Raw genomic sequence first — 27,984 nt, 5'->3', positions numbered from 1 at the left:
AAAACGCAAATCTACAAATCCAATATTTAATCCACAAGGTGGTCGGTTAAAAGCAAAAGGTCCGAAGTAATCACATTTTGAACAACAGGAAAACAAATGTGAATGTGTATAAACAAGAACAAATGACTATGATCTTGAGATTTGAGTAGCATATGTTATCATCAGTCATATAGCGACAACACTCAGTGAATACACAGTCTGTAAGATTTATTGTCAATGACATTTCAATCCTGGTAATCATTTTCAAGGTCATCATCAGGACGGAACTAGTTGGGGAGACTGTTTACCTGTTGTTCAGTGGGTGATCACTTCAGACACTGAGCACCTTTTGCCTTTTACCTGATTACCTTGCACATTACATATTTGATCTTTGCAGCGACTCCTCTGCTATTGCGGAGGAGCGTCGCCCCCCGCCAGGAGCCTTAAATACGAAAAATGAAAAAATTATAAACGAGTTTTGGGGGTGGGGCCGAGTGGGGGGCCGGCACTAGAGGAGGTGTTTAGCACTGGTATCAATGCGTATGACGGTTTGGCCGGCCGTCTCAGGCCCCTGCAAGCATACGTATCTTAATATCATCTTGATGTGCTTTCAGGATTTTAAATGATTGCATTGAAATCCATTCAGATGTATTTCACACGGTGATGAGAGTTATGATATCCCATATGTATGACAACCCCAATATGCTACTTAGGGCAAAGTTTATCATTATAGTAGTTATAAAAAGTGGTTGCAATTTGCTACCCGTATTTTTGTAACCAATATAGATATTTTCAAAATGATCTATGCGCTAATAGGCCAGTTAGTAAAATTGTGAATTGGAGTTGGTCACAATCCGACCTTCCTAATTCATATTCATTAGGTAGGTTGCAAATTGTAACTCATTCTGATTAGAAACTATGACAAGGATAGTGATAGGCAAGGGTCAGTTGACCACCATGTTTGAGATTGCATTTAAATATAGAAACCTTTTTTAAAAACAACCCTCTTTCCTTAAATAAAAGGGGTCTTCTTTAAAAAAGTTTTTTCCAAAGTTCTTGTGAGAAAGACCACTGCTTTCTCCCAGAGAGAGTTTTTCCACAATTCACAAAACAGACCTCTTCACTTTTGTGAATGAGTTACCACCCCAACTTGGGGGTTGGTAACTCTTCAATTCTTTACAACATGAATTAAGTTGCACACCATTGACATATATGGTACCGAATCGCATTTTTGAAGAGGTGTTCCTAAACATATCCCTTCCAAATTGTGATTTGGTATCCATTTTTAAAACCCATTTAGCTATTCACAGTTGTATGTAGGTTTAGTACATTGGAAACAGGATTTTACCATTGACAAACCCGCTGAATGACGGAACCTGAGGTTTCGCAAACACAAAAGCCCTTTGCACATCTGCCCATTAAATCCAAAGTCAATTAAATCATTGTCTTGGTATTAGAGACGCAATGTTTTGAATTTTCATATGTAACTCTCGCAAATGCTTCAAGAGCATCCCACCTGATAGACACATTGACTGCAAAATTGATTTGAATTCTGGAAAGACAATTGCAATATATATTAACTATGTGGGTATGAAACAGACATTTAAAATAGTTATTTTGCAGTAGGGTTTTTTGTTTAATCAGCTGCATCACCCACAGTGGCTCCACTGTTTTAGTCTACAAAAAGACAAGAAACTTAAGACAATCAGTTGACAATTGAAGTCTTGATGCATGAGAATCTTACCAATTTGTGGGTTGTCTTTTGGGAATGGTTCAAAGTACATACAAGGACCCCAAACCTGCACTTTTGTATATTGTGATAATAGCCAACCGAGGACATATATCAGCATAGTGAGTTAATGGTGGGAATTAGCCCCACGGCAACCAATGTGGAGTTATATTTAGCATCTTCAATGGTGCCCATTACCTCTACTGTCACAGTCCTGGAGGGGGATGATTGGCAAGGTAATGAAGATGAGTGTTCTTTCTTCCAATTATCAAGGCACCAGTGCAGAGGGGTTTCTGTGGTGATAGAGTCATTACCCGTGGATCAAGGATCATTGGTTGCAGTTCTTTGTATGTTAATAATGACAACGTGTCAATGGAGATGCTTTCCTTTAACATTACTTCACAACCTATTGTGTACAGAAGAACCTTTCATTAAAGGGCATTGGTCAAATGCACTTGCTTTGTTTCATATAACATGTTTGAGATACTGTGTTTGTTTTGTTTGCTAGATCTGAAGTGTCTTACAGACCTCACCAGTTTGCATTGTAATACTTGTTATCTTATGCATGCCTACTCTCTCTGAGCACAACATACTCTGTTATATGCATGTTTGCCTTAATCTCTATTTCTGCATTTCAGAAAATTGCCCACCACTCATTTACAGAACCAGAACCTCTCCTCCTTCCTCTGAAAGTCATACCCCTGCAACTTAATGATACTTTTTCTCCCCTAAGTCGTACATTATTCTCACCAACCATGTGTACCCCCTGCCCCAGGCACTATTAATGATTACAACTAATCCTTATAAATTTACTCCATCACAAACCAACTGGAGTGAATGCACGGAATGGTTTGCTTGGGCACACACGAAAATTCCCACAAGCCAACAATAACCAATAATACTGGACTACCACACCCATCTAGATAAAGAAATGCAGCCACAGAAAATAAAAGCTTCTAGATGTTTCTAGTTGAAACAGGTGCTTATTCTTTAATTTCCTCCTTTTAATTACAATTCAACAATTTATCAAATTCTTCATTGATAGGTTTCAATGCTTAAAACGTTTCTGAATTTCGTCATCCTCTATCAGGTACAGATTGAATCATATATGCCTCAATGTAAAGTCTTCTGATGTAAAGTCTATAACATGAAGAACCCGAGCGACAGCAGATGCCGCACAAACACCCGGCTCTTTCCTTAACTGGCCTGTCTCTTTGCACACTGTAGATAATCAAGAAAATTCAGCTTCCGCCTTTCCCAAATATTTCGGTGAATTTAACTGCAAAATATGCTCCTATTAATAATCAGCTGGTCATGATTGTAAATAAGCCAACTCCCCTTTTTAGGGCTGCATACCTTTGGGCAATCATTGTGCTGGCCCAGTAATTGAGATGGCCAACAGCCCAGCTCACCCCCAGTCCCCTTCGGCCGCCCTTGCCTCCATCTGGGCTCCTACCATCTTTGGGCACTCGAGGCCTGCCAATCCCCCTTTCTTCTGTGATTTCTTCAGGGAGGTCCGGGATGGGAAACCGAGGAGTGGCCCGTGCAGGTAGAATGGTAGACCGGGTTGGAAGGGTAGGGGGGATTCGACAGACCATGAAGGAATATGCAATCATTAATTTTCGCTCGTCACCATCTGTTGAAATCCCCACCCCCACCCAGCCCCTCCGCTCCTACATGCACGGGCCACGGCTAGGGAAACCACAGCTAAGGGTAAAAATAGACAGGCCAACAGTTACTATTCCTGCTCAGTCCTGCTCCTGACATGTCTCATTGTGCAAGATTTTATCACAACTCCAGACACCCTAATCTTCTGCCCAAACCTGTACTTCCCAGCAGTGAGTCAACGCATCACCTTGCCAAACCAAACAAAATGTATTGAATCAACCTCATCTCCGTTCTAATAATCAAGTTTCCCATTTTCCCAATCTCAGTGCCTGCCTCTGACCAACTAAGTTTAGATCTGCTGGGAATCACTCAAACGACTGACTACATTATCGACTACTCCATCACTGGTTCCCTCATCAGAGAAACATGGGTCTCCCCATGTCCACCTCTAGCATTGGATGGCCAAACGATTTGATTTTGTATTTTTTACAAATGAAAAGCTGATGTTTGAGGACAAGGTTATCCTTTTTTTCCAAAATGGAATACCTGCCTTAGTGTAAAAAGTTAGAAATACAAAAATAGACATGCTGTTTTTTGTCGACAATCTTTAGGGCATAATTACTAACCTTTCTCACAACGGAGGTCAGAAAGCAAAGAAGTTGTGTTGCGTTGCACTGGCAGAATGTGTGCAATGGTGCCTGTGTTACAGGCAGAGTTGTTGTATGCATTAAGGGACACTTTCCTGCACCAAAACAATCCTTAGAGGCATTTTCCTCTTTTTGTGTGTGCTGCAGAATGAAACAAGGAAGTAAAGAGTAGACATAAATATATTTCTCCCTGTTACACCTTACTGGGGAAGGCATAGCATTTTGATGCATTCCTAGGTATATTAGCTTTAAGAAATCTGGGAATGTGCTAAAATCAATGAGTGGATGCATGGGAACACCCATGCTCTACCCATGGAATGCTTCCTTGATGCAGTGTAATGCAATGCGGTTCAAAGGGTTGAGTTGTGTAACATTTTTCTTGACAAAACAGCACAAGACAGCACAAATCGCTACTTGAGTGGCTTAGAAAATCCCAGTTAAGGACTTGCATTGCCTTGCAGCGACTTTCATCACACAAGGACTACACAGGACCATAGTAAATTAGAGCCTTTGTGTACTCCTCCAAAATATTCCAATCAAATATTTATATGGTAGCGTGTGAGTTGGGAGGTCAAAGATTGCTTATGTTTTTTCATCTTTTCTTTGGTTTTAGAGGGCACCCACTTTCTGATGTGGCGTGCCCATGCATCCACCCATGTCTTTTGTTGCAAACCCAGAATTACAATGACTTGTAAACCTGAGTTTGCAACAAAATGGTGCTCCTACCTGACAGAGGTGTAACGTGGAGAAATATCTTTGTTTCTCCTTGTTACTTCATCTTTCTATGTGTGCACGTATAGAAAGATGAATATGCCTCTGAGGATTTTTTTGTACAGGAAAGTATACCTGCACAAAAATATCCTACTCATAAAATAGACACCCTTGCACCATAGTGTAAGGATGCCTGCATTGGCACTGGGCAACCACAATTCCACCAGCTCAGGGAAAAAGCTGAAGAGCCCCACATGTTAGTAGATCTCATGCTCTTCAGCTCTTTCCCATTCTCGCAACACAGCACTGCAACGTTTAATAAATATGCCTCTTAATCTGGCTCCATGATTCAATCATCCTCTCCTGCTAGGAATTCATCCTTTATTTATACAAGTCAACTGATTTGCTCTGCTCCATTAATAACTCTCTGGAAGTGCATGCTCAGTATATTTCTCTTCCCTTTAAATGTTTTCATCCACTGTCAGGACTCCTCCAAACTTCACCCCACTTAATTAAGTGTACCTAGCTCTGGCTCTCTTGGACTGTCCTAGAATTGCCCTCAGTGGCACCCGCCTCCTTCTAGCCCCCCATCTTCTCCATCCCCACTTATTATGCAAACAATGCCCAAACTCGCTTTTCTGGATCCAGTACTAAACAAGCTAGCATCTTCCCTGATTCTGTTCCTCTCCACAACCTCTCATCCATTTTGGATCTTATCAATAAAATCGACATTATTACACAGATGCCTACTGTGCTGAAATATACCCTCTACTCACTCTGCTTTGCCCCTGTAATCCTCCCTTTGCAGATTTCAATAAGCAATCATTAGCGTCTGTGCTCCCAATCCTCATGGGTCTCCACCTGACCCCATCCTAGCTCCTTCTCCTTGCTCTGACTTTCCAATGACCACCCTGCCTCCCTCTACTTCTGCTTCTCTTTCCTACTCAATTCATGTGATCCAATACACTTAGTAGCCAAATTTTACAAAGAGAAGGCATTGAAAATCTCACCAAGGTTTACATCTCCAACACACTCTCCTGTCCTAAAGCTAAGCTCTCTTCCATTGTGGGCTCTACAACTGTAGATCTGTAGCTTCTAACTGAAGCAACATGTTTGCTACCTTCCTGGACCATGATCTTGTTATTCTGTTTTAACAGACAGTGCTTTAACCACTCATCTCATAGACATTCCCTTCTCCCAAACTATCCCATCTTAAACACCATCAATCATATGGGAATTTGGGGGGAAACATTGAGTTGGGGTTGCTATCAGTCAAAGAATAATTTATCTTGTTTGCTTATTCCTGCCATATCTTTTCCCTTCTCAGAACTCCTTCAAGTAACTCTCTCGCTTACAACCACAATGAGTCTGGGGCTCATTGCTATCTACTACCTTCTTGGAAACAACTCCCGTTTCTTCGATGTGCTCATTAAACTCATAACATTTAACTTTCTTCTCCCTTTTGATACCATCCTCCTAATAGGTCTGAATATTGGGTGGAATGAATCCTTGGCCCAATTCACTTCTGAATTCGCATCTTTTCTCTCAGCTGGTGACCTCTTTCAACTTTATGGCAAATCAACTTAAGGCACAGGCTTCAACTTTGACCTCAACATTACCAACACGATTGTGTCTGAACCTCAAACCTCACACCTGTCCTACTCAGTCCCAAACTAAAAAAGAGAAATCATGGAGCTGCCATTATCAGCTTATACATGGAGACAGTTTGAGTACTTACATCTCTTCTATCTTTCACCAGCCACCTCTCTCTTAAGACACCAATCGCCTCTTTGAAAAGTGCAACTCTTCCATGGAAGCCCTCTTTAATGACCTTTTGCCTCTTTGTTGAGAAACCCTAAACAAAACCAAGGTCTCTAATTGGCTCTCTTTCAGCCTCAGTCCTTAAAGTCACTCTGTTAGAAGAGCTGAAAATTTGTGGAGAGCATTGACAATTCATGTCATTTAACCAGCTTAAACTTCAAAGAAAGGGTTACAGATCCTCCATTCTCACATTCAAAGAAGCATGTCTGAATTTTCAAATAAACCTCTATGAGAACATACCTAATAAACTGTATGTAATTATGTTTGAAATTTAAAAAATTCTAGTGATGGATTCTGTTTTACTGTTCCTGACATCACCAGATACAACCAAATTGGTCTCCTTCTTATCTGACAAGATGAACAAAAATATACATTATTTCCATACCTTTCATAACATCTATTCAAATTAGGAAGATCTACCTAATATGCTTCCCTATTTTGATCAAGGAATCCCTCTGTAAAAATTGTGAACTATACTGTGCCAAACTTTCCAGGGCATCCTCATCTGAAGCTCGCATCCCTACTATATAGGAGAAGCTTTGTCCGTGCATAGTATGATTATTATTGAACCATTTTGAAGATTGAATTTTGCAATTGCAAATTCATTGTGTGAATTTCAACAGCAAAATTGGATTCATAAATACAACCATTTGCAAGTTTTCGGGAAACTTACACATGCTGATGGCTTTGTCAGTCGGCTTACAGTCTTTTGCTCTTTGTTCTACATACATTATGTGTCCAACAATACTAGAAATATTACAAGCAATTATTAATCTTAATTTTATTGGAGCATAAAATCAAAATTTTATCAAAAGTAACAAGTGAACCTGAAAATGATGACACGTGTTCCCCTGGGAACTTTTATAGCTTAGTTATGAAAATAGCATTTCTTCCAATACATTTAATAGTCATGCATAATAATATATGAGATAAAGTACCCCTGCCTGCGATTATAGGGATAGTGCAAGTCATCTGAAGCTCGCATCCCTACTATATAGGAGAAGCTTTGTCCGTGCATAGTATGATTATTATTGAACCATTTTGAAGATTGAATTTTGCAATTGCAAATTCATTGTGTGAATTTCAACAGCAAAATTGGATTCATAAATACAACCATTTGCAAGTTTTCAGGAAACTTACACATGCTGATGGCTTTGTCAGTCGGCTTACAGTCTTTTGCTCTTTGTTCTACATACATTATGTGTCCAACAACACTAGAAATATTACAAGCAATTATTAATCTTAATTTTATTGGAGCATAAAATCAAAATGTTATCAAAAGTAACAAGTGAACCTGAAAATGATGACACGTGTTCCCCTGGGAACTTTTATAGCTTAGTTATGAAAATAGCATTTCTTCCAATACATTTAATAGTCATGCATAATAATATATGAGATAAAGTACCCCTGCCTGCGATTATAGGGATAGTGCAAGTCACAAAGGCGCTCCATGACCATAAAGAGTAATGAGGCAGAAGACTTGCAAAGCGTTTTAACGTAGGACATGTGGTATTTTAATTCATACAATACATGGTCACGGCATCACCCTTATCATAAACCTTTTAAATACTTGGTGTCCTGCTCTTTCATGTTCATTGTAAACAAGAAGAATAATTGTAAATTAGCACAGCAAGAGTTGATGGGAGCAATTAACGCCGGCCAGGTTGACATTATAGCCACGAAAAGGAAGGCCTATTAAAAAATGCACAAAATTAAGCACACAGGACCTGGCAAAGTATTTTGGCAATCAATTGCGAAAGGGACTTTTCTAATTTATATGCAGGGCTGGTTGACAATGGTACAATATCCATAGAGCCCTTGAACGTGGGAGAAGATAATGGTTGCTTATCCTTCACAATAGATGAAACACTGAAATCAATTACAACTATACAGAGGGAGAAAGCCCCAGGCTTAGATTTAATACCGGGAGATATTTATTTATCAGAACCCCAAATATGGAGTGTCATTCTTAACTATACATATAACGCAATATTAAAAGGGGCAGAAATTCCAGACTCGGCTAGGAGCCGAGGTCGTCCCCATTTACAAAAAGGGAGATAAAAGTGACCCGGCAAATTATATGCTTATAAACCTCATTGATATAGCACAAAGAATATTCTGTTGTTAATTGTTAGTGAGGATAAGGGAGGGGGATTTACTATCACCACTGCAAGCCGGATTCAGAGAAAAGATGTGTACTGTAGATCAATTGCTTCGCTTCCTTCTGATTCTATGGAAATATGTAGCAATTGGGAAGGGCACCTTATATGTGGTATTCGTAGATCTGCGCGCCTTTGACTCCGACCCCAGAAAAACTCTGGTCAGTCTTAAATAAACTAGGGATCCCAGCAAATCTTTTACAAATTATCATGACTACACACAATCAACTATGCTCAAATCAGATGGGGGAAGGAAGGCGGCTTAACAAAACGGATTGGGGTGAGTCGGGGTGTGAGGCAAGGGTGCGTTCTCGCGCCAACATTACATAAATGGATTGATCTCCACACTAATAGGTTGCAAGGGTGACCCTCCCAAGCTCACAGGACAAGAGGTGCCCACACTACTTTTTGCAGATGACACCCTGCACATCTCACGCTCACCAATGGGGCTCCAAAATGTAGCAGACAAGTTCGAGAGGGCGTGCATAGACCATGGATTAGAAATTAACACACAATTTTGGGTCGAACAATACTTGAAGAAGTCAAACAATTTGATTACCTAGGGTTGCAACTTTCGAACACACTCTCATGGTCCACCACAATTATTAAAAAGTCAGTTGTCATTGCAACATGTGGGAATGGCTTTAACTAAAAAAACTAAGAAAGTCACTCTATAGACCACTTACCCATGTAATTCAAGTATCTCAAGCAAAGGGTTTAGGAGCTGCACTCTATGGTGCAGAACTCTGAGGACATACTAATACATCATCTATTGAACAAACAGAAAATAGTTTTATCAGATCTGTGATGGAGCTGGCCTGGAACACCCCATTAACACCAATGAGTTTAGATTTGGGCATGAGGAATGTCGCCCATGCAATTGCCCTATGCCCCTTAACTTACTGGATACTAAAATCAGTGTTCAATGGCTCAATCACATCAAGCAATGGCTGTTCAAACTTGGAATGAGCGACCTATGGCTATTCCCTGGTAATATAAAAAAAAACACAGTTAGGCTTCTGAAAAAGAAATATTGGCGGCAGGTAAAGGACAACTGGTTTAATAGGGATAACATGGGCTCGCTAAGAACTTCATTCCTAAATTTCAAGGATGAAATGCAGCATGAAGATTTCTTGAACCGAATAGAGCCACCATTAGCAAGATTGCTTTACTTGAAATGTAGGTATGGTATCCTTCCGGTTAACAGTTTAGTCAGTAGCTGGAAGGGTGCCCAGGGTGTGATGATACCCCTGAAGTCCACTTCCTGTTGTTTTGCCCTATGTACAAACAAGCAAGACATACCTGGTTCATCTCAATCTGTCGAATTCTGGCAGCTAATTGTTTAAATGAAATTGTCAGAATCATGAATAGTTACAGTACAGAATACCTTGTTTTTAGCCTGTTCCGGTACTTGCTCTACACGTGGATAACACGTTGTAGAGCAATAAAGAATATTAAACAAGCACAAACAGGCCAATTTTAGGGGATTATAACGGACAGGAGTTGTGATATACAAAAGATCTCATTAGTGCATTTTTGAAATGTTATAAAAAAATGTATGTCCTTTTAATTAATTTATGTGTGAAAGTTCATGAAATGATTTTAGCAAATTATCATAAAACAAATTATGTGTTACTTTTAAGGGTTACAGTGATACTTTATGTACTTGTGATGATAAGATCAAATTGTTATTATTGTGTATTTAAAATTTACTAAGACTTGTTCATATTATTGGGGAATGGTTGCATGCTCAACAGACAAGGGAAGGTGTCAAATAAAATGCAGCTAATTGTATACCACCATAGAGCACTGGATGTGTAAATCACCCCTCTCCCTCCCTCCTTTTTCCTCATTACCTGGTTGAAGTGTGTCTACTAAATGTACTGCAAATTATGTGCTTTTATGATTTTATAACGAAATCGAATATATATATATATATATATATATATATATATATATATATATATATATATATAACCTACTGGCTCTCGCCAGTAGGTAGTTATAGTTAGGACGTAGTTACCATAGGAAAATCGCAAAATTCTATTCCCAATAACTTTGGCGCCGATTGACGAATCTTTGCGAAGTTTTCAAAATTCGTGGGGTGCTCCGGTCCGCTCCTATCTTGAAAGTTTCGGGGTGATTTGGCAAGCAGGGGCTGAGAAAAAAGGGGGGTCCCAATACGTGTTTTCCCTATGCAATTTTCCATAGGAACCTTTAGTCGCAGCTACAGCCCGAACTGCTGAACGGAATTACACCAAATTTGGCAAAAAGCAACCCCTTGGTTCAGCGTCGTGCCTTTTAGTTAAATGGTGTAAATCCGTTCAGTAGTTTTTAAAATATTAATGGCAAAAGAAATATATATATCTGGGCAGAGCTTAACCACACATCTCATCGTGAGATCTGATTGGCTGTCAGCACTTCATCTAAGAAGTGTTGGCAGCCATCTTGCGACCAGTATACATGATAGCACCTCATTAAAAAGCATTGCAGTTAATAGAAGGCCAGGACGACTGACTCTGGAATCTGGGGATCACGGTTCAATCCCTGGCGCCGACGGCATATTAGCCCAGCACCATGTGACTCTGGGCAATAGCTTGCTTAATCTTCCCGATGGCCCCCAGCACCTAGAGACCCTTACGGGTGATTGTTTGTGCTTTACAAATGTGGATTATTATTATTATGGGATAAATTGCCTCATACCGTAAATTATGAAGCTATTGCACGCTATCGAGAACTTCCATGATCAAGGCCGAAGCCTGACTTCCTTTCTAAAGTCACAGAACTCCGAGGTGACTTGCAAACTCCTTAGAATGTACGGCAGATGGTATTTTATTCACACAGTTACACCAGCACCCTTGCCGCAAACCACTTGGATTCATAGTGTGTTGCTCTTTCAAATGAAAGCAGAAGCGGTGAGTTACAAAATTATATTAAAATCAATTTAATGTAAGTCAGATTTATAAAGTGCTGAGGCTCAGACTGTCTAAAAAGAGGCAGAGATTCTATTTTTCCTGTAATTACATTTAATATGGAAAACATAAACATGCTGATATAAAAATGTCCTGTCTGCTCATCACTGTTTCTTTTAGAATACAGATCAGAAAAATGAAAAGTCAGTTTCCCTTGCAATGTTTATAATGCAGCTACAATTATGATCCGCAACCTGCCTTTCACCTTGCACGCTGGCTCTGTCAGCAGACATTGTGCACTGTGATATCAGAGCTAAAATAACTTATTGCAGATGAGAAGCTATGTAATTTCATTAATTACAGGCAGCTAGAGGCATCACAAGACACCTGTAATTAGGAAATTAGAGACAGCATTGTATACAGAGTTTGCAGGCTCTTATGTGTTAATAATTCACAGCAGCATAGGTAGCACTCTCCATGCAGACAGCAAGGTTTTATTTATAACTATGATAATAGTAACTATACAGGATCGGATTGGCCTATAGGGCAATCTGGAAGTGTCTGATGGGCTAGTCTGATAGATCAGTATGTGGGCCGGTTTTTTAGCAGTTTGTGGGCCTGTTTTATGGCAAGGTGGACCACTTTTTACTGTGGATTACCCTGATATTACCACAATCATTGCCTGCAGCAAACACAAATGCATGAAGTCTCACATACCTTGCAAAATGCCAATACAGCGTGGCTTTAAAAGTTCAAAATTGTCCTGGTTTGCAAATGTGGGCCACATTTTAAGCTATCTTGTTCACTAATGGAAGCCACTTTTATTTTGGCGTCCGGGCCTATATTTTGGCCCAGTACGACTCTAACTAATCTAGTAAGGCACACACATTTGTCTTGGTCTGTAGGTGCTGACAACAGTCGTTAGATATTACCCAGGTCAATGGTGCTCATTCTATTGACCTCAGATGATGAAAGGACAGAATTCGAGCCTATGACCTTCAGGTTACAGACATAGTTATACAATGGCTGCATTAGTCCTCTGATCTTTCATTCCATAAGGGCTCTGTTCGCCTCTGGCACTGCCTGTCAAGACAAACAGGCAGAAGATTATAATTCATCAGAGCTAAAAAATTATGAAATACAGGAGTGCATATGGCTGGGATGCCTCTGATTACTCTTTACAATTTTATTTTTTGACAAATATGATTATTTTTTCTGCGTTTAAATTTGTAAAGCATCTGGGTGCCACCTAACCTCATTTTGGTGCCATAGAAAACAAAAACAGGTAATGAATTTCCAGAGTCTAAATGCAATGCATATGAAACCAATCATAGAAATGACTCCAGTAGCAACATCATTTAGTGAGAATTTTGCCTCTCTGATCTGTTCCCTATTGCTTTCACCGGGATAGAACCACTGGCAGCCACCTCACAGCTTCCAGGGCTTTTGATCCATGTCCGAGTGCACAATGCATGTAGATCCGGTGAGGATACCCCTTAAATCCTATATGGGACCTTGAGATGCACAAGGAAAGGTCCATATTATCAAGGATCTCACCATAAGATACATTCTGGCTTCATTGAAGCAAACCTTTAACCCAGTGAAGCACCCTACTCATTGTTTACACTCCAGGAGACCATTGGTGAATGTGCACTATACAGCATTGAAGCAAACCTTTAACCCGGTGAAGCACCCTATTCATTGTTTACACTCCAGGAGACCATTGGTAAATGTGCACTATACAAGAAAAATTAACTTAACATAACATTCTTAATGGCAATAATCGGCCAGTGATCAATGTCCCCACATACCAGCCAACTTGTAAAATATCTTTACTCTGGGGGCGGAGATTTTGAGGGGCAGGCATGGTGCCGAGAGCTGACTATGAGGCACTTGGCCCTTCACCTTCACCCCCACCCCTTCAAAAAACAAAGGGGCATATTTACTAGAAAATGTCAGAGCACGGAGCACCACTAAATATGCGAGTGCCGTGTTGCGACATTTTCAAAACGCAGGGATGCGCCATAATTAATACAATATGGCACACCCCTGGCGTTACAATTAGCTGACTAGTGCCAACGCAGGCACCCTTACTCCGTAGTGCATGGGTGCATTCTGCAGTACACATAGAAGTAGCAAATCGCCATTATTTAATAATTGTTTATGTGCCGGAAGGGACACCTTCCTTCACATATACCATCATACATGGCTATATGCTCAGAGCGTCATAAAAAGTGGCGGTCCGGTGGCAATAGGGGCTTGAACATATGCCCCAAAGAGAGTCACCGATTTCCTGGGGTGTTTTCCCACCTCTTATGGACATCAGCTGCCGAAAACGAGCTGAAAATCCACTGTTTACAATGTTTTTCAACTGTTTCTTTCTGCCACCATGTGATTTCGGCTCCTCACCAGGTGACCATGTGAAGGGAGCCGAAATCGTGTGACACATGGTGGCATCATGTGAGTTGACAGGTCTGTCACCATAAGACAAAAGGGGGGACTTCACAGCCTCGTAGTGCAGTCTGCGATATCTCCCCATGAATACAAAGCTAAAGAAACCCCCAAAATATTGACTCCAGAACATCAGCCTTCACTGTATCATCAAGGTAGGCATTTAACGGAAGTGCAGAGTCACTCTTCTTAATTCCACATTTGCCTGCTTGAACTCATAAATCTTGTCACGGTACCAAGATATTTTGTAGGTTGATACTAAAATCTTGAGTTCAAGGTTGTGCAACTTAACGCATGAGCTGAGTGTTTTTTCTAATTGACACACATTTCCCACAGGGATGTTGAAACCTTTCAACATCAAGTTCAATTTATCAACTGTGCTGGAGTCTGCACCATCCTCTTTCCATAACTTTCAACATTCTGGCACAGACCAGGAGCTGTGAGGACAGGAAACACTGGATTTATAGAGAAGATAACGCCCTTGGATCCTACACACCCCGCAGAGACAGCAGTTCCTTCTAAGGAACAAGGGTCTTCAAATGTGACCCTTGACTCCGTTTACCTCTACTTATCTGAACCCTCCTGATACTGACTATCTTCTCATTTCAGTGTCCTGTGATAACATGGAACACGTGATTTAATATATCATAAATGAAGTCTGGTGAAATATTCCACTGCACTTTGAAGTTAGCTGGTGCTCCATAAAAAGGCTACTTCAGGTTAGGCGCAGGGCGTACCTGGTGGCCAAGGATATACGCGGCAGACAGGTTCAAGAGTGCACAATCTCCAAATAAGGAAGATAAGAGAAGAACCCACAATCTGAATATGACCTTTGGCTGTTAGAGGCCAGGGCGGGAGAGCCCTTGGGTGTGCATTCAAGCACCTCTTCCGCTCTTATTTGCTCGACATTATGAATAATGAAGGGGGGCGCTCCCCTGTTGCTCCAGGGGATTATATAGGGCATCAATCATAGCCATGGGTGTCGATTCACCAAAATGCCAGGGGTAGCAGAAGTGACATCACATACCCTTTGACCTAAATGACATCACAGGAAGTGATATCATATGACCCATACCCTGATTTTTTTAGAGGAAGCAATGTCACCTGACCTAGCATCAGAACGACTGAGGATGTGCTTTTTGGATAGTATCACAAAGTAGCGCAAAGTTGAGCTATACGCTGCTTTGCATTGTTTTGTATCAAGGGGTCGTTCTATGGATGGTGCATGGTGGTTCCCATGTTTCCACCCATGGGTTTTGATGAAAATCCCTGTCTACAAAAATCGGTAGACAGGAATTTGTGCCAAAATCCTATACCTCCTCCAGGAAATGTTTTCATTTCTTTTTGTTTTTCCAGCCTTGCATGTGTGCTGTATGGTACAACACACATGCAAAGTGGGGAATGCATTAAAGCATAGTTTTTGTACTGGAAGTGACCCCTGTCACAACGGTATGGTTTGGTGCATGGCTGCACACGCACTTTGAGAGAAAACATGCACTATATCTTATTAGATATGGCAATTTTTTATATGTCCCCCCTTTCACACAAGGCAGCGCAGCAACTTTGGTGCAGCGTTGCCTTGCATCAAAGAATAGTAAACCTGGGCCTCAATCTCACACAGTCTCACTCACTACCTGTCACTTGACTCTCATTCACTTTCACTCACACACCATGCTTACATATACAGAAAAGGTTTCTTACACATATGCACGCTCTCTCACGCTTAAACTCGCTCTCACCCGCAAGCATGAATAAAACATATATTTAAAACTAATTTTACTTCCCACAGCTGCCAACATAGGTCCTAAGTGTGTTGCATTTTTTATTACACTAATAGTGGAAAATGGAATATTATTCACTATTGGTATAATGAAAAATAAGCAGACAATAAGGAATGCAGAGCCATCTCGTGTTCTTGGCACTGATTTTGCCAATCCTGAGGCCAGGGATTGCAAAGACAGTGCCAGGGGCCACAAGGCATGGGTCAGCGTTGCAACCCCTAATTGACATCCATGATCAAAAATGCCTGTATCCAAGACATGCCATAGACTCTTCTATTGCTACTGGGTGGATCCTATAGAGATCCCTCAAGGAGACACCAAAATAAATTTAGATAAAGTACATGCATTCTGTTGTTCCTTTTCCTGTCATTTAGACGCCTAAGCACAGCGACCTAAGAGAGGGTTGAGACTACCACTCGGGTCACTCATGCACAACACCAAAACGCTTCCCACATAGGCCACAAAACGCTCCCTCATGGTGTAGCCTGATACTCATCAGAGAATGCGCTTCAGTACCCCCACAGGTGTATGAAGCGCCTTACAAATGCAAATAAAATAAAATACTGGTGGTCAACCAACCCAGACTATGAAAAATAATCTGCAGCCAAGCAGAAAGCAACCAACACTTTTGCTAACTGGATATGACTGGTTCATATTATAGGTCAATAACGAACTGGGCTGCCAGGGCATCTTTTAGATTCAAATGTCTTTGGTGTAACTCAGTCCAAAACCTTTAGACAATGTCTGTCTAAACTGAAATTAATGACTTGGATGTCACATATGCAGCTAAGCAGAACAGTTACAGGTGTTTAAATGTGTAGGGCACAGAGCAGATTGGACTGTCCTGTTTGTGCAAGTCTGTCATCGCTTTCCATGAATCTGTGGAAACAGGGTGCCGGTCAGAGCGCACTGGTGGGCACACATGGTTTTGCTTAACTGCTACGGTTAGAACAACAATGCACAATCCACATTTTGTTTTCTGAAAATATCAAATAGGTGTTAGGTATGCTTTACAGTGTCCCAAAGCGCATTGAAGCACATAAATATGAACACATGAATTTAGTGACTGCTTATACGCATACAGTCACAGACTATGCTTTTTATAGCTCAATTACTTGCGATGCAAAATAGGCAGTGGGACCTAATATTAGGAGGAAATGATCCTCAGGTAAGAAGGAGGTGCTTAAAAAGGTGGAATTGGAGAGGGATTTTGAAATAGAGGTGGTGAGCCGTGCGAGTAATTTTTTGGGAAGGAAGTTTTGTAATTTGTGTGCCTTAAGTGCCCTCCTCTTTCGAGACCAGTAAACACACACTTAAAAGTTAACACCTTCATGCCTGCAAACTCACTGTGAGTTGGACAGTAAAGGAGACAAGCCTGGGCTTTTGTGGGAAAAAGGACAAGTTAGATCAGCTCCTTGACATCCGCCTCCATGCTCCACAGAGGTTGTTTTTCAGAAAGTGTGCTGGGGCTGGAAAAGAGGTGTGCCAGTTTTTGTGCCACAGATACTTCAGCATTGCTAAAGGGACCACAGGCTTCTATGTAGCACCTTCAGTAATCTGGCTTGTGCACCCCTGCAAAGGAGGGAACGCCTTTGGGCTTGCGCAGTGCTTAATTTGTAAAATAATAAGTGTCAGGGCCCTGACCTGGAGGCCTCTGCAGCTTGCACCACCCATCGCCCCTGTCATCGCTGCCAAAACAACTATTAAGCACCTCTCTCGCCTGCGAGTGTGACAGTTCAGATTATTCCAGGTCCCCAAAGCTAAAGGAATAGCTGGGGAGTCAGGTATTAGTAATTTTTAATGTATATTGTATTCATAAACAACCGTTGTTCTGCTCATCTCTAAATTAGATATCATAAGTGCAGTGTTGACAATTAAGTGCTGGTGCCGAGCACCGGAAACCGATTAAGTGCTGGTGCTGAGCACTGGAAACCACCAGCTCAAATTAAGCACTGGGCTTGCACTCTGGAGCAGAGGGGCAGAGTGACCAGAGTAAGTTGCATTGACTGTGCACCACATATGAAGTGCCTATGAACACGTAGTTTGGGAGAGCAACAAACAGGTCTCAGCAACCACCCAGTATGTGGGTGCAGTCACACATCGAATCCGTATGCGGATGTAATATCCTCCTTCTCTTGAATCTGCGGCCAGGCCCGCTGGTAGTGAAACACAGAACCACACGTTAGTTTTACGAAACTTGTCGGTAATAGCAAACTATTAAATTCACTAAACTGGTGCGTTTGTGACTGCTAAAAGGGTTTCCTTGTGTGCTAAACCCATTTCAGGAGGCAGTAAAGTTTATTTGGGCCAAGATTTGATAATGAATCATCAAGAACTGTCCGAAAGGCAGATTTGGCCTCAGTGAAGAAGGATGTGCACAGTTGAAATGTACCAGGCTGTAAACAATACGACTATTTAACAATGGGTGCCACTTTTCTAAATACTGAGATAAGACCGATGCAACACATACCTAAAAAAAAGTAAAAAACCCATATAAATGTCATGCTTTAATCAAAGATGAGTAATTGCGATCCAATTAATGTTAAGATAATTCATTACCCGATTTTGGCCCCAAATGCAAAAGGTGGATGAGCATCCATTTTCAAAGATGTGATTTCTGAAACTTTATTGGATAGTTAATTTTCCACCCTTGCCCAAATTGTGAATAGGTGTTTATTCCAATTTTCAAAAGATGTGGGGCCTCATTTACAAGGAACTGACGCATATGCATAGATGCGTCAGTTTCCTTGTGCCAGCGCCAAATGTCCTTGTGCCATCATGGATGCGCTGTATTTACAATACAGTGCTTCATGGCACAAGGATTAACAGATGTTGCCAAAAAAGTGACTCATTGCTAGAGTTGCTCCTAATAGTGACGCAACTCCAGCACTGCGCCACAACAGATAGGTGAGTCCCATTCAAAAAGTCCTGCGTCATTCCTAACGCCTGGTCCGAGCAGGTGTAGGGATTTTGATGCAGTGAAGGTGTAGAGTGACGAAGTGAAATGGTGTAAATTTCATGGCGTCAGTTCTACATGGGGATTTTGCATGGGACCGCCCACCCTACTTACATTATACCTGACGCAGGTATAATGTGGCGCAGGGCTTTACAACATGACGCATCTCCCTAGATGCGTCACGTTGTAAATGGGCCGCAATCTGGCGCATTGTTTACTCCGCCGCTGCAAAGTGTAGCAAGGGGCTTGTAAATCTGCCCCCTAGTATCCACTAGACCGATGACGAGACGAAATAGCAAGTATGTGTGTAGGTTTAGATGAGACTACACTCCCCAGAATCCTTCAGTTCATGCACATACTTCGGGAGATGTGTGAGTTTCCAATCATGCATGCGTTTCTGGGCAGAGAAATCCCTTAAATTCTGCAGCTCCAAACATTTGGTGATCGCAGCGGGGAACAATGATGTTAAATAGTAGGTAAATCCTTATGGCATCCATGAAGAAGTAAATGAGGGGTTATTATAACAAAGCAATAATATAGACTCTGGGAAACGCTTCCTCCATTGGTAAAACTTTTGCAGAGCTCAACCTTCTTTCCGTACCTGCCGCAGGGCACAGTGTGCGATTACAGAGGCATGTCACCGCTTGTTGCTAGGAAGCGCAATAGGATGATACCAAACTGAGAAACTGACCTGACTTGTAATGTCACAGTTTTCTCATCACTTTAAGCTTGCAGTGTTATGTGTTTCATGCTGTATATTGCCTGCACTGTGCAATTACTCTGTTATGTTCGTCCGTCATATGGGAACATGATGAGGCACACCTCGTTTGGCTGCCAAACATTGTGAAAGTTTTGCTTGCAGAGCATCTAAATACAAGAAAGATGAGATATGCCATCTCCTGCCAAACACTGTGGATGGAGGAATAAAAATGGGAGGTATCATTTGTTAACTGTGTGTATTCCCTTATCATTTCAGTTAGGGTTGGATTGGGATGACAATTCGGCCCGGGCACTCTAAAGAAAGTGGCCCACATTCCCTGATTATCCCTTTCATGGATCACCATCTGTTTAGTCTCACTGGAATCTGGCTGGTTATAGTTTTGTATACTGTGAATTCGGCCCAAAGTCATTGATTTGGTTTGATTGATTTGATTTGGGAACTTGTATAGGGCGTCTAGGAGCTGAGCGGTAATGTGCCGGAAGAAAAGTGAGAGTGGAAACTTTTAGTTAGTGAAGAGCCAAGTTTTTAGTGCCTTTCTGAAGGAGAGGAATGTTGGGCTGTTTTTTTTTATGTCAGTCGGGAGTGAATTCCAAGATTTCACTGTCCCCAGAATAAAGCTTTTTCCACCCCAACGAACTTTGTTGAATCTGGGGGTTTGTAGGAGTTTGCTCTGTGCTGACCTTGAATTTCTGACGGGTAAATACCAGGTATGGTGTTGTTTCAGGTACTGAGGACCATTCCCATGCAGAGCCTTGAACGCTAGGCATAAAGATTTGAATTGTATCTTTTTGTCCACTGGGAGCCAGTGCAGCTTTCTCAGTCCATGGGAGATTGACTGTAATTTAGGAATGGCCAGCATCAATCTGGCTGCTGCATTCTGCAAACGTTGCAGCTTAAGTAAAAGCTGCTTTTGCAGGCTCATACAAAGGGAATTTCCATAATCGAGTCTGGACAGGGCTAATACTTTCACCAGTGTTTTCACGGAATTCGGCAGTATGAAGGAACAAACTTTCCTAATTATCTTTAGAATAAAGAAGATAGTGGAAGAAAGCTTGCTGATCTGGTGTTGAAAGGTTAGATTGTCATCGAAAATGACACCCAGATTCTTTACCTTCTTGACTGGGACCGGAAAATCTCCCAGACCGGCTGGCCACCAACTGTGCGACCAAAAAGAAGTGTCGGAATCCAGCAGAAGTACCTCTGTCTTTCCCAGTTCAGCTTTAGGCAGTTCGAGCTCATCCACTGGTTCACCTGGGTCATACACCGGTTAAATTGGTCTGCTGTTTTCCCCACATTGCTAGAGATGGACACCACTAACTGGGTATCATCTTCGTAGGATATCACAGAGAAGCCAAACTGCCTAATTATTTCAGCCAAGGGGGTCACATAAAGGTTAAATAACGTAGGGCTCAATGAAGACCCCAGTGGTACTCCACAGGGAAGTATAAAGTGCTCTGAGGTGGATTTGAACAATGTACATGAGCACCAGTTACATTAATTAAGTGATTTGCCCAGAATCACAGGCTGTTGAGATGGCGCTGGGACTCGAACCGAGTTTCATGGTCTGCAATTCTGACCATAGCGCAATTTTATGCAACCCTCCCCTTTCCCCCAACAAGTCCTAATAGACACTGGGGATGGGGAACACTTGGCTGCTACAAAGGCCGTTTCTCCTACTCACCTCCTCCCCAGCCCATTATAGCCTCAGAGCATTTACCGGTCAAGGGAGGTGTAAAAAGCACATTGCTGCTTCTCAAAGGGGTGGGGAAGAGGTGACAATGTTCCAATAAAACCTGCCCCCTTGTGAGGCTCTCCATACAACCCACCCTCCCTGTACCTGCCATGGCCTAAAAGTGATGGGCCGGCAGGGGATAACACTGCTTCTGGAAGGGCATGCGAGGCAGGGCTAAGGATAAAGCAACACTTGGCCCCCCAGACTCAATTTACAGCACAGCAGGGGAGTGACCTAGATACTGGCGCTACATTGAAGTGGCCTGGAAAAATAAGTCAGTCTCTTGGGCCGGTTTACAGAGGCCTAAAAAAACCGGCCCACAGGTCACCCTGGGGCACCGGCCCATCGACAAATGCCAGATTGCCCGCCTTCCCAATCTGAGCCTGATTTCAGGCACTACTAGAAGCTATGTGTATGGGCTAAGGAAGCATGCATGCTTTATATAGGTTTTCTCCACTAAACATCCCAGACTGGAAGGAGTCAGACTGGACGAAGCCAAAGAATAGGGGTTCAATATTGGCCCTGACAAAAGCTTACAACAGTGGTAGGCGTTGTCCCACAGGGAAACGTCCCCCGATTGCATAGCTAAACTCCTGAAGGAGGTTCATCGAATTTAGTCAGCAAAAGAACAGTAGGTTAGAATTATGCAGTATTTATTCAACAAGGTAGTTGTGATCAAGTTCAAATTCCTTCAAAGAATGATATCATCATAGAAATGAATGAATCAAGTCATCCGGACCCAATGCATTTCGGGTGATCCCTTCTTCAGGGGTGATTAAATCTGAAAGTAATGGAGCGGAAAGCACAGATGTAAAAAAAAAAAGGCCCAGGAGTAAATCTGAGGGTTAGTACTGATGCACGGTACAAATTAACGATGTGTACTAAATCCAGGAAAAATAAATCAGTAAGGAACAATAAAAACCAGTGAAAAGTGAAAAAAAACCTTTATTGACAAGGACATGCGCTAACAGGTGGATCGAAACTGAGAGAACGAGAGTAAACCAAGAATGATAATGACTCAGTGTTTTAAGAAGATTCTCATGGCTTCATAAAACTGGTGAATTAAACAGATTCAAGCAATGGAATATACATGGTGAGGTTAATAACCTGAATAGGATTGAGGTAGAGTTACGCGGAGAAGGTAAATTTGAGGAAAACGTTAATATCGTGTCTGTTACAAGTAGTGCCTCAACACTAAAAACAAATGCCCAAGTTGTAACACCAAATACAAAGGGTCTTACCGCCATAGTGATGAAGAAGGTATTTCGCTTGTGGGAGATTCCATGGAATGCGTATTCAGCATGAAAGAAAAGAGAAATAGACAATGGACCGGAAGTGAAACTCCACGAAATTCCGGTAATCTGTAATTCTGTAATCTGTAGTCTGTATTCTGCCCTTGTTTTACATAGCCTGACCCAATCGGCGTCAGGAAAACCAGCCTCAATAATAAAGGCCAGGACTCGGTGGAGCAGTGGGGCAGGTGTGCTGTACAGTAAGGAGGAAGCTGGGCCTCGGACACAGACACAGGCACAGGCAGAGGGAGCAACAGCGATGTGGGAAATAAGGGAGATATAATGGAATATAATGAAGTGCTCAACCAGAAAACGAGTTATTGATGCAGCAATCCCAAAGCGTCATTTACTTTCATACTTTTCAGGGTTTGACAACATTGGAAAGTAGTTAATTGACGTTGGTGGAACCAGTGGAGCCCGTGGCCCGGATGACTGAATATGCACCAACCTCCCAGAGTGCAATGGTACAGTGGTGCAGTCGTCTCACGTATTCATACACTACTGGCAACCAATGGTGCCTAGTATCTTCAGAGCGCCTTCAAGACAGGTGCCCCGTGCCAGAGAGATTACCCAAACAGAGAGGGAGGTAGCCACAGGGCAGGGCAAACACCAATGCACTAAGTCCAAAGCATCCGGCTTGCAGTCTGCTACACTACTTTTGTAGTGATGTCCTGTGACTTTCCGGCAGGGCGGTCTCTAGAATTAAATCTAGGCGATTGGCTGAGCAGCCTCTCACACTGCTCACAGCTCAATTTTTCAGGAAACTTTGCCACCCCCTTGATGAGAAGGCTGAAAAGTGGGGACTCTACACGGCATCTGCAGGCCGCACCCGATCCTAGATGGGCCGCCTCCACAGACCGTCAAGTCTCACACTCAGCCGCCACCAGCTAGCGGTGGACGCAGCTGTCATGCACTTTTCCCACCACACTGCACAGAATCCCCCTAGAGTTGATCAATCACCGATAATGGACCGCAGGCTGCTATTTGGCGGTTAACAGGACCTCGTTGGAGCAGGAGAGGAGCCGAACTGCGCTCGTCCTGCACTGTCTCCACCTATCGTTATGCGTAGCGTACACATCCATTATGACCACAGACAAAAGAATCCCTTCCTCATTATACTCCAGGGCCTCTAGGCTGCCTTCGGCAGAGTTTACCAGCCTTCCTTCCCCCATGCACTGACATATCAAATGGGATTAACCATCATGCCCAGCACTGGTTCTCCTCATGGATAGCCAACCCTATCTGGTCATCCAGCTGGGTATTTCAAAAAACCAACAACCTCTCCATCACCTGCACAGTAGCCCAGTGCTCCATCCTGCTCCCATTAGCTTCATGTTCTACATGGAGTCCCTGAGAAATTTGCTCATTGACTGGAACTTCAAAATTCACCAATATGTCAATGGCATGCAAGCCTACTTGACAATCTCCTCAATTCTCAACATCCAGCACTTAAACACTGCCTCACCTTCATTCAGACCTAGGTGTCTAGCACCAATCTAAACTTCATTTAGCAGCAACAACAAACAATGACTCGTTCACATCTAGTTGAACAACATGGGTTTAGAGGGCTCAACCCCCACCTACCAACCAATGCCAAATCAATCATATCCATATTCAGCACTGATTTTTGACTCCAAAATACATTGCCAAGATGGCTTGGTACTCTCCCTCTTGAAAAATGTGAAACCTTTTCTCCACGAAAGCGAATCTGAATGGAGGCATGAACATGCTACACAGCTCATCAGACAACACTGTGGCCCCCTGAAAGGCATCCTACATACCACAGCACACCTTTTATCAAGGGCCTGAATTAATTCTTCCTGAATGCCCACATCATCTTCAAAATCTGTTGCATTGCTTACAAGGACAACAGGAAATGCACCAATCCTAGAAGGCCAGCAACCTTACCATCCCTGGCACAACACCACACACTCACCACCAGGATACCACCAGACTGGAGGCAAAGAAATGTAGGAAAATAAACATCAGAAATAGGAGTTCTCCATGTATTTGGTTCAGATCAGAGTCTGGAACAACACCTCCTTAGCCATCAGAACTGCCTCAACCATCCTCTAAAGACTTTTCACATCTTGGAAGAACCTTACATCTCAACACCATAGAAAGCTCCTCAACCTTCACTAATTTCAGTAGCCCTCCCTTACCTATGCAAATGATACTCGTACATGTTCTTGGCCCGACTATGTATAGCGCTCCGTTACATCTGGTTAAGTTTGTACTTTACAAATAACAACATACATACACTAATGAGTAGAAAACCTTAAACTTCCTTCTGATTAATGTTGGTTTCAGTAACAATGTTGCTTTGCTAGGATGACTGAGTCCTGGTGCTAAATGTGTGGCTTCTTTGGAGTCCCTCATAGTCGGTTTCTTTTTTCAGCCCAATCTGACCTGCGGTGCTCCGGTATGACTTTGACAGTCAGTGTGGGTGCCCCTCTGCTAGATCTGATGCCTCCCTGGGGAATGGTGGGAACGACAGAGGTCAGCTGCTTATGTGCTGACAGAGGAGGGTAAACCAGAGCGGAGACATGAAGTAGGATGTATGAATCCTAATGATGGAGGCAGATGCAGGAGGCCATGCCATTTAAGATTCCACATCTCCAACCAATGAAAAAAATCGTAGTTAGATCCATTATATTTCAGCATGTGGCTGCTACTGATACACCAATGCGAAAAAGCAGGGCTAGTGGAAGGCGTGGTAAGTTAAATTAGGAACTTTTTAGTTTTACTGGAGTAAAAATGAAAATGTGTGGGGAAGAGTTCATGGATATCAGGAAAACAATTCTCAAAATGCTTCCTCATTCCCCTCACCCTATAAATCCAAGTACAAAATAGGATTAAAACGAATCTTTATTTATCAACTGCTGGCAAACTAGCAACTTCGTAGAGTGGCACAAATAACAGAAAAGAGCTGGTGTGGAGGCGGCGGCGGCGGCGGCGGCGGGATAACGCTGTTGGGGCTCCCGCGATTTTCCTGCAGACTTCCGCGGAGGGAGTTGGTGAGGCTTGCTAAGGTGAGTCTTCTGATTTTCCTATCTCCTGGGACCCCCAGTAGCTTCCCCTTGTGGGTTTAGTTCCCGCTGATCTCAAGACTCTAACTCCCATCCACCAGTATAACACCATAGCATAGCATCAGCCTGTAGCCGCCTCCTCTGGACCGTCTTACTCACCGTGTTACTCATGATGTCGAAGACAGTGCATAGTGTGCACTGCATTGAACTGCAGCTGCCAAACCTGCTTGCCCAGCCCACCCCAGTCTGGCCTGGTTGGCTCTGGCCTTGGTCACCCCACTTCTGCCCTGTGCTGCTCTAGTGCTTGATATGCCCGGTTTAGCTCCCCCCTGCCACGTCACCCATCCGACATCCCAGCTTATACTTTGGCACTGACCTTACTGGCTTCTTGTTGGGACTCTTGTATATACCCCGTATACCACCTCAGTTCCATTTTATTACAGAACTAATCGAGGTGGCAGGGCTACAAGGGCCACAGGGGTCTAAGGCAGGTTATTGCGGGCAGGGAGGCGGAGGGCAGTGGAAGAAAGGGGGGGTGTCTAAGAAGCAGCGCCCATAGCCAGCAGTCTCGTGAACCCGCTGGAAAACCAGTAGAAGTAGAACCAGCTCTTCATTGGCAACACAGTCAAAACAAGTAGAGGTCTGACATCCGGGAGAACAAGGAAGGTGTTCCCATCACCGAAACAAAAAAAATTAAAACAGCTGGCAGCAGCGGCAGAGGGAGCCGCAGTGAAAGCTTTTAACCAACCGATGTCCATGTCCCCACCTGACTCGCTGAATCCCTATGTCCATGGACGAGACCCTGTTGGTAATAGAGACCGCATTTCTTTGTTGTGCCATAAGACTATGCAACCCCTTTCGGTCCTGGAATATTTAAAAAAAAACTCCTGGAACAGTCAAGCCCCTTACCCCCTACAAACTTTGGAGGAGCCTAAGGTTAGCAACTTCCAACAAATAACAGAGGCAACCATTCATACGTCACTAACTAGTAAAACCACACCATCATTGGTTACCCCCAGTACTAATCCTAGCGTCAGGTCATCTGAGGACGACATGAAAACGCCTCCAGCGCTTCCTATGGTAACCTCTCCGGCCACCCAGCAGTCTTTATTTTGTCATTCACTTTCACCTCAGGAAAGTCGCATGTCACTTGCTTTAAAAAATCACTCATGGAATGAAACAACTGAACTAAAATCTAATGCTGTGTTACAACAATCAGATATTTTCACTTCCATGTCACTACAACAATTGTGTTCAAGCCCTTTACTTGCACAAAACAACCAATCTTCAAGCTTCGGAATACCTAGTCCCACTGTAACCCAACGCGAAAGGTCTCCAAAGGAGAATGTCACACCGCTACTACTGCAAACGCTTTCAAACGTAGCAGCAACTACAGTAGCAGTCACACTGCTACAGCTGCCGGCACAGCTTTCACAAAGTCCGAACAAGGATCTGTTACAAAAGACCCAAAAGATCAGTCATCACTGGATCTATCCTTTTTTCTCAAAGGGTCAGATAAATTATCTGATTTGAAATTAGAACCTGATCCACAAGCTGCCCCTCTGACATCTATGTCAAACATTTGGCCACAACTGTTGCAAACTTTTCAATCCACAGTCACGGCATTAAACTATCATTCTGACAAATTGGACATGCAAGTCGACCTTTTGAACACCTTAGCCTTGTTTACAGCAGGTATCGAAAATAAGTTAGAGAATTTAAACACTCTAATAATAAGGGCTCAATCATCTTCAAACTTGGTCCAGTCAGTCTGCTGTTGTTCACCCATCATTGACAGCCTCTCAGCACTTCCAGCTTTTTTAAACTGTGTTTTAGATGAAGTCAAACAACTATCAGGAGGCAGTGTCAGCAAGGGCCAGGTTCAGGACCATATACAGTGTACAGACCCCGTCAAAACAAATGACAAGCCACTGATATCAGGGGCCGACAGGATCCTAGAAAGCAAAGAGGAGAAATCCTCTGTAGCATTTAAATCGCACCATATAGCTCAAGGGTTGACAATGCCAGTCAAGCAGAGACCACCTCTGTTGCTGAGCCCCCAAATTGTGAGTGGCTCAACAAATGCGGTTGATCCTCCTAAGGTAGACCTGGATCCTAAGCCACCCACTTTTGCCTCATCCCCTTTTAAGATTATTTCTCAATCGCTCCATCCTCTTAGTAAGAGAGAGAAAAAACATCAACGCAAACAAAGAAACAAATTAATAATAAAACCTGCGGTTGTATCCCCTAAATTGTTTCCACTGTTTAGGAACTCGGATAATAAACAAGCTTTGAGCCCTACTCCATCAAATCAGGACCAGTTGACTACAACAGCCCCTCCAATGCTAAACGTCCAGCAGTTCATTCCTGCACACCACCAGGCTCAAACCAATTCCCCCTCTGGCCGAAGAAGTCCTGCATCAAATCCTCATGAAGTTGCGGCCGTTGAAAAACCA

This window comes from Triturus cristatus, chromosome 2_1 (genome assembly GCF_964204655.1).
Source record: "Triturus cristatus chromosome 2_1, aTriCri1.1, whole genome shotgun sequence".
NCBI lineage: Eukaryota > Metazoa > Chordata > Amphibia > Caudata > Salamandridae > Triturus > Triturus cristatus.
Note: the sequence above shows the minus strand (reverse complement) of the source record.